Genomic DNA, 12,101 nt, shown 5'->3' with positions numbered 1-12,101 from the left:
TGAGCCGGAGGCCGCCGGCGCGCCTCGGCCCTCCCTCCGCAGCCCCCGCGCCCACGCCGAGATTCAATTACTTTCAGGTGTGGACCACTTAATAAAATAAATCTTCCAGGGCAGGAGGCAAGTTTTAGGGACCAAACTCAAAGCGGCGTACTTTGAATTTACAGAGGGAGCTTCCCTAAAATCCCGTACAAGTTTTGGTGGAGCGGGGGAAAGGAGGTTCTGGAACAGAGGGTGTCTCTTCCTGGGGTGATACTGTCATTGGCGGTGTGGGGAGACTCGGGGAGAATTTCTGTGTCTTTTTCTGTCTCTCCTAGACTCCGTCTCTTTCCATCTCTGTTCCCAGTACGTTAGAATTTTGGATTGAACTACTGTGAAACCCGCCGGAGCCCTGGCGCCCCATCCGGAGCCCCAGTGGAAACTGAAAGCTCTGTCTGGCCCTCACCTCTTTCTCTCTTTGCTTCTCCTTTGTGTCTGTCATCATGGCCCAACATTCTCTTCATCTGAGATTTCCAAACCCATTTTGCAACACTCCAGGGAGACTCCAGTTATCTCCAGGGCTTTGTGAAATGCTCAAAATGAAATACACTTTGATTAACTTTAGCTGTTTAACTGCCGGTTATAGACCTTGGGCAGGGGAAGCAGAGGAGGACATTGGTGAATCAAACAAACGATCACAATGTCACTGTTCCCTGAAAGCGAGAAATGCTACTTCAGAAATTCCAAGGCTCAGGAAAAGACAATCATGTTCCCAGATGGGCAGGGGCTTAGTTTATTAAGGTTTGGGGCCAGGAAAGGCTCTTTCTGACAAGAGGGGCCAGGGACTCGGTCGTACACTGGGCTTCCTCCCCCTACCCGCTTGCCAGCCATCTCCATCCAGGCCCTAGGAGGAGGAAGGGAGTGGGTGGGTTTCTCCCTTTGTGCCCTCATTTAAAATCCTTTGGTAAGGTCCAGTTTACACTGGAGAAAGCAAACTGGTTGCTTCCCTGTTTGCTAGGAAATTCAGACAACAGAATTTTTGTATAAATTTCCCAGGAATTTGGGCTGACGTAAATGCACTATCGTGATCCTGCTCTTCTAGAAGAGTTACTCACCCACAAGTTTCAGAGGACCCCTCACTCCTCACACCACAGGATCTAGAAAACTGCCCTTCTCCTGAGCTCAGGGAGGGGAGCTTCTGGAGGTGACCAGATTGCCGTGGTGGAGGGCAACTTGCTCTTACAGCATCCAACAAGGGCCCACATGTTTCCCGTACAGAGAACAAATCTTCCCATTAAAGCATTACTGTTGGGGAAAACACTGATGCAATATTAGAAACATGCTGGGCCCACTGTGAGAGCTGGAAGGAGAGGCAGGTTTTCTCGGGAAGGCAGCAAAGGCCAGTGGTCGAAACTAATCCCGCCTGTCCACCCTCACTTGGCCTAGCAAATTGAGGGAGGGATTATTGACCAAAACATCCACACAGAGCGAGACTATGGGGCTGGGGTGTAGTTACAGACAGAGCATCTGGGGACAGACGATGGAAGAAGGGGCTGGGGATGTGGGGGCTAGCTGGGGGAGCATGACCTGTCTGCCTGTGCTGGAGCTGAACTGGAAAGGGACATTGTAGCCTCCAAGTCCACTTCCCAGAGCCTGAACTTTATAGCAAGTCATTCCACAGTTTAGGCCTTAGCAACACTACCGATCTAAATAGCTTATTAACAAATGGAAAATATATAAACACACAACAATTGCCTCTAAAAGAATTTATTAAAATCCCTCATGTTATTTGCAAAATAAATAGCTGAGTCCATATGGGTGAGGGGGAGAGTGGCTATGTCCTAATTAGCTGTGTGCTCCCGGCAAAAGCTCACTCTCTAGGCCTCCATTCCTCATTTCTAAAGTGAAGACGGCAGACTAGATCAGTGGTTCTCAAACTTCAGAGTGCAACAGAATAGCCCAGAAAAAACTTGTTAAAACAAAGATGGCTGGGCCCCACTCTAACAGTTTTTGAATTAGTAGGTTGGGGGTAGGGCCCAATAATTCGCCTTTCTAAAAAATTCTCACGCGTTGCTCTTGCTGGCCTGAGGACCACACTTTGAGAACCTTTGAACTAGATGGTGTTCAAGCTCCCACCCAGGTCTAATATTCTGTTCCCATGCCCATATATTTCCCCTGTACCTCCTGGAGTGTTTGGAATCACATATGAGAGGGCTGCTATTTTTAGCCCAAGCTAGTATCCCCTGTCCTCAGTACGCAATGAATCTTTCAGCTGGCCAGCAGGAGCTGGTCACCCTGCCCACTGAGGGATTCCTTACCCCTCAGAGCAGATATTGCAGTTTGAATCCCCCCTCAGCTGGCTGACTACCAGGCCTGAATCCTCCGGCAGCGGCTAATACTCGTTTTCCTTTGTGCTAAGCAGGCCTGGGCCTAATCCTAGCTAAATCCCAGGCAGGCCTGGTGTGTAGAGGGCTGCCTTCAGAGGGGTTGGCAACAGCCCAGGGTACATCTCCAGGCCCCTCGATGTGGCCTAGTGTCTGCCAAACACTTGCCCCAACACACACACACACACACGTTCGCACACACGCTCACATGCACACACACTTCGCCACACACAGAGCCCCCAGCCGTCAGAAGAACTAGTTTTACTTTGATGTACCTCTCGCTGCACATTTGTTTCAGCTCCTCTCCTGGAGCCATGGTCTTATTTATCTTCTTGGCATGGGTTCTTAGAATACTTCTATTCAGGCAGCAGAAAATCAGTCGGCTCCATTATTTTATGAAGTTTATCAAACTGCAAAATATCCGGTCTCTATGCCCCATGGATCTGGTGTGAATGTGCCTACAGAAGTGTTTCTCCCCAGACATCCTGGGGTCTGTGTGTGGTTGCAGATACCCTCCCCTGTGAGGACTCTGCAAAATCCAGGGCTTGCCTACTTCTTGCTGCAAGGGGCCCCCAAAGCAGAAGCAGGGCTTTGATGCTTCTCCTGAATACGGAGACAGAGACACACATACTCCACACGTGCACATGCTCTGTTCATACCAACAGAGCCCCACACTCCCACAACAGGCTGGCCTCCCGTTCCACACCCCACCCCAATCTGTCTGGCATGGTGCCCAGCCCAAAGACAGGAGCTGCTTCTAAAATCATCGCTGTCATCTCAATTCCAACGTTTGGGACTTTCGTGGAGAGAGCCACCTCCCCTATAGCAGAAATCTCCGGCAATCCCTACTCCTTTAAATGGACCAGGTGTTTCATAACCTCCACAGAGAAAGTCAAAACCGCCACAGGCCTGGTCTTCCCCGCACACCCCCCACCCCCACCTGCCCAGCCGCATCTTGCTTGCTTCCCAGGAATTATGCCAACCCCAGAGGCTGGGCTTCTCCCTCTAACCTCACCCAAGGCCTCTCAGCCCAGGCCGGGGGGTGGCCCACACTGTCTGAGGGGCACTCTCACTCGGCATCTACTGTGCCTACTACTGTCACCTGGATGGCACCCTTCACAGGATCGCTGAGCCTGGAAAGTCTATTCTGAGCCCTCTTCCCTCTGCTGCCTAAAGGAGATCCTCAAACTCCAGAGAGTAGCCCACGGCTTTGAAGATGCCCTTACCTTGCAGTTCACAATGAATACCGGAGTGAAGGACCCCTTCCTGCATGGAAATTTGGCTTAGAGGTCCAAAATGTTCCCTGAAGACATATTCCTATGCCATCTCCAGAGATCCAGCCATCCTCCTACTAATGCCAGACATGGGATCTCTGTGGCCCCATTCTCTGGGCTTATGATTGTCCCCCTATCCCTCCATGATCTGGCAATAAGTCTGATCATTGCTTCCCACTAATAACTCTTCCCTCCAGACATCCCTCTCCATTCCCTCACCCACACCCCAGTGCAGGCCTTTGTCACCTCATGCCTGGACCAATCTCTTACCTGCTAAATGCGTCCCCTTCTCCTATGCCCCTGGGCTACCTTGGGCAAGTTACTTACCCTCTCCGTGTCTTATTTTTCTCATCTGTAAAATGGAGAAAGTGGTACCTCTCTCACAAGGAAGTTAGAATAATATAATGTACTTAAAGGGCCTAGCCCATAGTAAAGGCTCAACAAATGTTAGATATCATCATCACTATTATTATTATTATTATTATTATTATTATTATTATTATTATTATTGTCAAGCACCCAAAATTATCTTCCCAAAGCACAGCTCTCATTCTCCCACTAAATAACAACAATATAAGTAATAATACTAACCTTTGTTGAACACTCACTATGGGCCAAGCCCTGCTCCAAGTGCTTCTCAATACTCTGTCATGGCTCCCCATTGTCTGAAAGAAAATAGGCTCCATTTTCCGCACCTTGGTCTCAATGGCTGTGCAGATGGGAGTCCAGGGATTAGTGCTGACAGGCTCATGACCATCTGGTAGTTTTCTTCTCTACCTGGAAGTGACCTGGGAATACACCAGCCCCTTCCTGCTTCTGTCTGTTCCTCAGCAAGGGCAGGCCACATCACACATATCAAACATCTTGTCCTTCTGGGTAATTGTTCATAGGTCCAAATCCTGTCTCCCCAGGAGAAAAAAAAAATCCAGTAAGAAGAATCCACGCAGGCTTTGGAACAGAGCTGCATTTTTAGCCCCTTCATTCCGCTGCGCACAGGCTCTGCTCACTGAATGCTCAGATCATCTCCTGAATGTCTGAAGGCCTATTGGAGATGATTCAAGGCAGCATGGCACGCTGGAGATGGTTCGAGCCTACCACGCCACCTGCCTGGGGGTACCTACTGGTTCTATCATTTAGGAAGAGTATGGCACCTTGGACAATTTACTTAATTTCTCTGAGCTCTATGGGCCGGCCCGTGGCTCACTCGGTAGAGTGCGGTGCTGATAACACCAAGGCCCCGGGTTCGGATCCCATATAGGGATGGCCGGTTCGCTCACTGGGTGAGCGTGGTGCTGACAACACCAAGTCAAGGGTTAAGATCCCCTTACCGGTCATCTTTTTAAAAAAAAAAAAAGCATGGCACGCTGGAGATGGTTCGAGCCTACCACGCCACCTGCCTGGGGGTACCTACTGGTTCTATCATTTAGGAAGAGTATGGCACCTTGGACAATTTACTTAATTTCTCTGAGCTCTATGGGCCGGCCCGTGGCTCACTCGGTAGAGTGCGGTGCTGATAACACCAAGGCCCCGGGTTCGGATCCCATATAGGGATGGCCGGTTCGCTCACTGGGTGAGCGTGGTGCTGACAACACCAAGTCAAGGGTTAAGATCCCCTTACCGGTCATCTTTAAAAAAAAAAAAAAAAAAAAATTTCTCTGAGCTCTATATTCTCATCTGTAAAGTAGATATCATAGCTACTTCCTGAGAAAATTATATGAAGCTTAAAAATGTAGAGTATCTAGTTCAGACCTAACTCATTGTGGGCTCTCAACAACATCTCCCTTCTCTGTCACTCGGGCCAAGATGTAAGGCCAGGGTTCCCTTTGATAAGCTGACAGCAATGCAAATAGGAAATTCTGATGCACTTCTCATGCCTCTCCTCTGCACAGCACAGAGAAAAGGTGAGTCTGCTTCCTCCCTCTACCCACACGAACTAAGAGACCCCATGGGGCCAGAGACCAGCTCTCAGCATGGAGGGAGCCCCCCAGGGGTTTTACTGCTATGACAGTTCAACACCCAGGGTACAGAGAAAACCAGGACACACACTGTCCCCATTCTGGGGTCTCCCCAGTTTCCCTCAGGACAGGCAGTGTGACTATCACTGCCCAGTGGGCTTTGACACTTGCCTGCCAGGCACCCCATCATCCCCTTTCAGGTCTTCTTAACCCTTCAATGTAACCACTCCTTCTGACCCAACATTTAGCAGGAGAGCCTTACCTTTGGAGTCAGGCAACTTGGGTATGAATCCCAGCAGCAGTGGGTTACAGGTAGTTTTCTGAACCAGTCTGTGGTAGCCAGCTTCCAAAATAACCCCCAGGAGCCTCACCTTGTGTAATTCTCTCTCACACTAAATTAGGGCTGGCCCACGTGACCAGTAGACTACAGCAGAAGTAATGGTGCATGAGTTCTGAGGCCAGGCCATAAATGGCACTGCACCATTTATGGCCTTGGTCCCTTCACTGTGCGTGAGGTCAGCTACCAGGTTGTGAGGACACTCAATCAGCCACAGGGAGAGGCCCATATGGAGAGGAACTGAGGCCGTCAGTCAACAGCCAACACCAGCTTGCCAACCATGTGAGCAAGCCACTTGGAAGCAAATCCTCCAGCCCCAGTCAAGCCTTCAGACTGCAGCCCTGGCCAATATCTGATTTGGGGTCCCAAGAGACCCTAAGCCAGAATCACTCAGCCAAGCTGCTCTGAAATCTCTGACTCACAGAAGATGACTAGTTTTGTTTAAGTCACTAAATTCTGGGGTGATTTGTTATGCAGCATTAGATAACTAATACACAGTCCAATCTCAGAGCCTTCATTTGTAAAATGGGGATATTAACACGAACTTTATAATATTGTAAAGATTAAGTGAGAAGGTGTTTGCCTGGCATGTGGTAGATGCTCCGTAAATAGTGGATGTTATTACTATTACCCATCCACTACCTCTCCTTCCCTGGAGACTCCAGAGGAAGCTGGACAGAGGCCCTTCCACTCTCTTCTCTTGTTTTTCTCCTAGTCCCTTGTGACGTTCCAGCCCAGTATTCCCTCTCTCTCTTCCTCAAGTGCAGGAGCAGGCTCTGGGCTGGAGTGGATGCATCTGTAACGCGGTGATAAGCTCCTTTCAGAACCCTGGGTGGCCCACGCACATTTCTCAGGGTGTTCAGTGGTGTGTTCTTGCATTTCCTTTGAGGGGCCCCAAATGTGATAATTATATACTTATTAGGCCTGTAAAATAACAAATCTGGAATCTGCACTCTGGAACCAATGGATTTCCTGCTGAAATGAGTTCAAGGGTGCCCTGGCCAGCATTCCCTGTAGAAGCCAAAACACTGCTACAAAAGGCCTCATGGAGTATCCCACCCAGCCCACATCACATGTCTCCTCCCCGCCACTCCATCTCACGGCTCCCAGCAAACAAATGCGCTTTTTGTTCTTGTCATTATTTTCATGTTGTCTTAATGTCTGCCTGCTTGCATTATGGGGACCTGGGTCCCCCACTTAGAGTAGGGAGACTTCCCGGGGCCCAGGGCTTCCCCCTCCTTATCTCCTGCTGGTGAATCCAGTGCTTGAAGCTGTGCTTGGCATACACTATTGATCCATGCCTGTGGGGCCATCTTTCCCACTCCCTGGAGTTGTCCTCGATTCCCGTGGACTCCTCCACCTTTTTCTCTCTTCCTCCCACTCCAGCCCAAACTCTCTTCCTTCCCCAGGCTCCAGCAATATTCAACAAACAATGCAGATTCAAACTTGGAGTGTCCCATGACCAGCTGCCTCCAGCCCAAGGCTGTGACAGGTGCCCTTCTCACAGTCCCCACCTCTCCCTGTGCTCTCCCACCTCCGCACAGGTCACTCTATGGTGTAATGCCTTTTGCGTGTGTCTCTCTCCTGCTAGTCTGGAAAAACCCTCAGAGTAAGTGGCACTGTCTCTGGCTCTATCCTCACTGTGCAGCCCCATCGTCTGGCACATGGCAGGCATTCAATAAATGCTTGATAAACAAATGAATGCATAAAATCGATGAATCAAAGTATTAAATAAAGGCTGAGAAATTGAAACCTGCCCCCTTCTAAGTCACACTAAGAATGATTTCATCGCAAACTCCCCCACCAAATGACTTCTCCATGGGCCATGCTGGCATTTGCCATGTAATCAGTTTATCTTCACACAAAGGCAGTAAATCAGACATGGGGACAAACTCAGGCCCTCAGGACACTGCCACATGACAGACACAGCTCCAGGTCTCTGCCCCTCTTCCCCCATTCCCAACCTCAGTGAGGTGGACAGAGAGAATGAGCAGAAAAATATAGGTTCAGTGGTGGATTCAGGCTCAAGAAACATCTTTATAAACACTATCTCATCCATTCCAGTAGAGCTGGACTACAGAACCATTCCTCCTGATTTTCAAACTGAGACTCAGAGAGGTTAAATGCCTTTCCTAAAGAAATAGACCATATCAATGGAAGCAAAAAATGGCTCCCTAATCTTCCCAGAAATTTCACCCCAAAGCACAGACTTCAGCATAGATTTTTAGAATCACAGCCAAGGATCCTGGGAATTCACAGCACAAAGCATTTTTCCCCCTTCTTTCTTTTTTTAAAAAATATCATGGGTGAGAGGAAAGCACCGGATCTGAACGTTTATTTACCATTCCTTAGCCTGACCTTCCAGGAAGAATGTCACTAACGAGAAACAATCTACTTGGACTCCCAAACCCAGAATTTTCATAGGGATCTATTTAGGATTTCAGTGTCTAAATAGGACAAGAGTAAGAGTGACTGTCTTCCCTTAGAAGAAGAAAAAGTAACTGAGTTTTTCCTGTCTGGAAAGAAGTTTCGTGCATGTCAAGCAAATCTCAGATCTGAGCTTAAGTCTTTTCCCACTGTTCTGACCACTTCTAGATAGCCACTGGGAGAAAAAGGAGAGTATCCTCCTTCATGTGGTGTAGCCTGAGGGAAGCAGAAAATGAAAGGGAAAGTAGGTGGGACTGATGTTCTCCTAATCGAAGAACTGCTTACAGTTGAGGCCAGGAGCCAGGAACCCTGCTCTCAAGACCAGATGCCATTCTAATTCACATCCAAACAACGATTTTCTTCAGGGTGGATGAGACATTTCCATCCCAGCAAAGTGTTAGCATCATGAAAGCAGGGATCACATCTGTCTTGCTCTCTGCTGTATCCTGATGCCTGCAAATGCCTGTCACATAGTAGGTCTTCCCATCAAATGAATGAATTCAACAATCAGCCAGCGTAAAACAGCCAGTTAAGTATCGCTTCCTTAAAAAGTAGTTTTTCTCAGCAAATGGAAAGGTTTTTTAAAAAGTTTTTTTCAGTACAGGACCTAGAATCATCTGGGTCGTGCTGTCAATTCATCTCTTACTCCATGGACAATGTATCAGTGACAAATGCAGTTGTAATTCAACTTGTTATTAAACAGCACGAGTGCTGGACTCACAAATTCTCTTAAAATTCTGCACCATATCTGACTGTGCTGGTCAGTCATAAAGCTTTCAGGTGTTAGATACACTGTTTCGTTTGGTCTCTGCTTAGCAGAAACCACCTTCTACCTACTGTCCAGGCCACCACAGCCGGGGCAGCTAGACATGATAAACTGCCACATGGTGATCAAGAAGACAGCAATGCAGCTCTATCTCAAACCAACTCTGTCCTCAATCCACTGTGGTCTCAACTTCTCTTTCAGGAGAAGTCCCAACCTTCCTGTTGGGAAAAGGAGGGTGTGCAGTGAATGCTTTCAGCTTTGTTAAGTTAGCTGAAAAAGAGAGATGGTCATGAGGGTGGAGGATCACAGATCTGAGCATAAATTCTGGTGCTGCCACTTACAGGCTGTGTCAGCTCTGAATAAATGGCTTCCTTCTGTAGCCTCATGCTCTTTCTCTGTAAAACGGGGCTAATAATTGTGCCTACTTCTTGGGGTGTGGTCAGAATTAAATAAATCTATGTATGTAGAATACATGAGACAATGGCCAGCACATTGTTAGCTATTGTTGTTATCTGTAATATGAAGGCCTCTATGGCACTCCGTGATCTCCTAGCCTTCCTAAGAAGAAAAATTCACCAACTCTGTGGTTACTGTTTTCATGTTTTCTATGCATCTTTCTAGACTGGGAAGAGTTTGATGGAGTAGGTGCATAGAATGGCAAGAGTTTAATGGAGCAGGTGCATAGAAAATATAAAAACAGCAACTTTAGAGTTACTAAAGAGTTTGCACTAGTGGTTTAAAGGGGAGCAGGAAAGTCTCCTCTCAGTGTCCTGTTTTGCATGGTACTGGGAGAAAACCCTCCCAGGAGGGGCAAACTCATTTACCCACCCAATTCAAATGTAATCTGGGGCTTCCTGTTTCCTCAGTTCAATGGTAGCAACATCTTGGCATAAAAATTAGTTCTGTTCAGAGAGTGGGAGAATGTCAGGAGGAATTCTGTGCTTGGGAAAGGGTGTGGGTCCCTAGGTCTCTCTGCTCAGCTCCAGCCTTAGGCCCATTCAGTATGGAGTCAAGAGCCTTCCACTAATTCGGTGATGGAACCAGAAATCTGGACTGCCATTTCTGGAGATCGTAATCATCACCATCATCATCTCTTAAATTAACACACTGCATCAAAACACGAGGGCTTCTCAAACGTCCATGTGTGTGGCCCTTTTTTATGATGAGAAAACTGAGGCTCAGAAAATCTAAGGCAAAAGACTTGGCATTTAATTCAGACTGTCTTGTTTAAATTGTTAGCAACATTTTTCCTGTCATACTCGCATCCTCCACAGTAAAATGTTTAATAACTTTGTGGAATATAATAGGTGTCCTGAATTAACACTAACATCCCAAAAAGTCAACAATATCCAAACAACTATTGAAAAACATTAATGGGCAAAGGTGATCATTACAATTTGTTTGCCCAGAGCTAGGATCCACTGGATCCTGGAGAACAGATCCTCCTGGTGAGGCCAGAGGGGAAGCTTAATTTCTAGCTGAGCCTCCCTCTTGGCTGGAAATACCAGCCCCAGGTGCTTCCATCTCTCTGCCCAGTCTGCTGTCTGTGATTAGCGGCCCTAATGGCCATAATGCCTCCAAAATGATGTTTAAACCAATAAGGCTTCAGAGAAGTTATGGTATGTTTAATAATGGCTTAATGACTTCTTGTGAGATGCAAGGCTTCTGGTTCCTGTTTGGCCTTGATTTACAGCCCAACTCCGGCTGAGGACAGCCAAAAAAACCCCTCTAAGCCCCCAGCGGAAGAGGGAGGTGTTCACACCAGGCCTCTTGGATTCCTTTAAAATTGAGAATTCAAATGAAATACAAATGATGTTTGACTCCCAACTCCTTTCGCTAGTTTCTGGGGGCATTGAAAATAAGAAAGGTATAATCCAGATCCAAGGGCTCTTCAATCCATGGGAGGTGAGCAGGGTCCTAGGACTCTCGGGTATTTCTTCCAAGATCTTAGGTAGGATGGGGTCCTTTTTCTTCTCAGAAATTCTAAGCTACTGCCCTAATCCTATGCTTACTTTTGGCTGGGGAGACCCAGCTCTTAGAAGATGTGGTCCCAACCTCTTCTCCTCCAAAATGGCAGGCCTGGGGCAGCAGAGCCCTGAGGTCTGAGCAGCACACAGCTTCTCTCCAGTGGGTCCCCAGACACTCAGATCATTTGCCTCCTGAAGGGCATTCACTCCACACCTCCTGCTCAAAGGGAACACCAGCCCTTCTATTACTCCACCTGCTCCAAAGGCTACCTCTGCTGAACCCTGCCCAGACCTGAGTGGCCCCGGGAGTCTCCGTGTCTGCTCTGGCCCTGCCTCTGAAACGCACCACAAACACAGAAAGATTCTGAGAGTTGATTCGGCCCAATCTCCTGAGTCACAGAAGGACGCTAAGTGACTGGTTCAAGGTGCCACAGCTAATTAATGATAGTGCCCAGACCCAAGCTCCCCAGCCCTGCATTCCCAGCTTAGAGCTGTTTCCTCTGCAACTCTCAGTAACTCCTCTCTCTGTAAGAAACACGAGATCTCTAAGAGAGGTGTTTTTATTGGGGGCAACATTTTTTCCCGCACCCAGGAAAGAGAGCGAAGTAAAGTCATAGCCCAACCCTCTGCCTGCCCCAGGCCCTCATCCCAGGCTGATGTTAGGAGACCAGGCCTGAAAGTGTTTGTCGGGGGAAAAAGTAGTTTGCCCCCACATTGTCTCATCTCTCCAGCGGCAAGAGCCACCAGGCTGGATATCAGGACCAAGGGTGCTGCTGTGAGCAAGGGGCTCACCCTAATGCGTAGACAAAAAGGATCCTGCCCTGGAGAAGAGGCAGCTTCTTCCTCCTTTCCTCGAACTGTCTGGGACACAGGGTGAATCAGGGGGTTCCCGGGCTCCCAGGGGTTAATCCGCGCGGGGCCGCACGTGACGTGGATGGTTCCAGCATTAAGTCAGAGGCGCAGCCCCCTCCCCTGCCCTGCCCCCCGCCCCCCGCGGCGCGCGCCGCTCCCGGGG

General features: G+C 48.4%; 1 protein-coding gene across 1 annotated transcript in view; it reads left to right on the top strand.

Annotated features, from left to right (window-relative positions):
• Positions 1-12,101, top strand: part of ALX3 (ALX homeobox 3) — a 49,726-nt gene that overhangs the window by 26,341 nt on the left and 11,284 nt on the right. The gene's annotated exons all lie outside the window — the stretch shown is intronic.

Source organism: Galeopterus variegatus, unplaced genomic scaffold (genome assembly GCF_000696425.1).
Source record: "Galeopterus variegatus unplaced genomic scaffold, G_variegatus-3.0.2 Scaffold16, whole genome shotgun sequence".
Classification (NCBI taxonomy): domain Eukaryota; kingdom Metazoa; phylum Chordata; class Mammalia; order Dermoptera; family Cynocephalidae; genus Galeopterus; species Galeopterus variegatus.
This window is presented reverse-complemented; position numbering and strand designations above follow the sequence as displayed.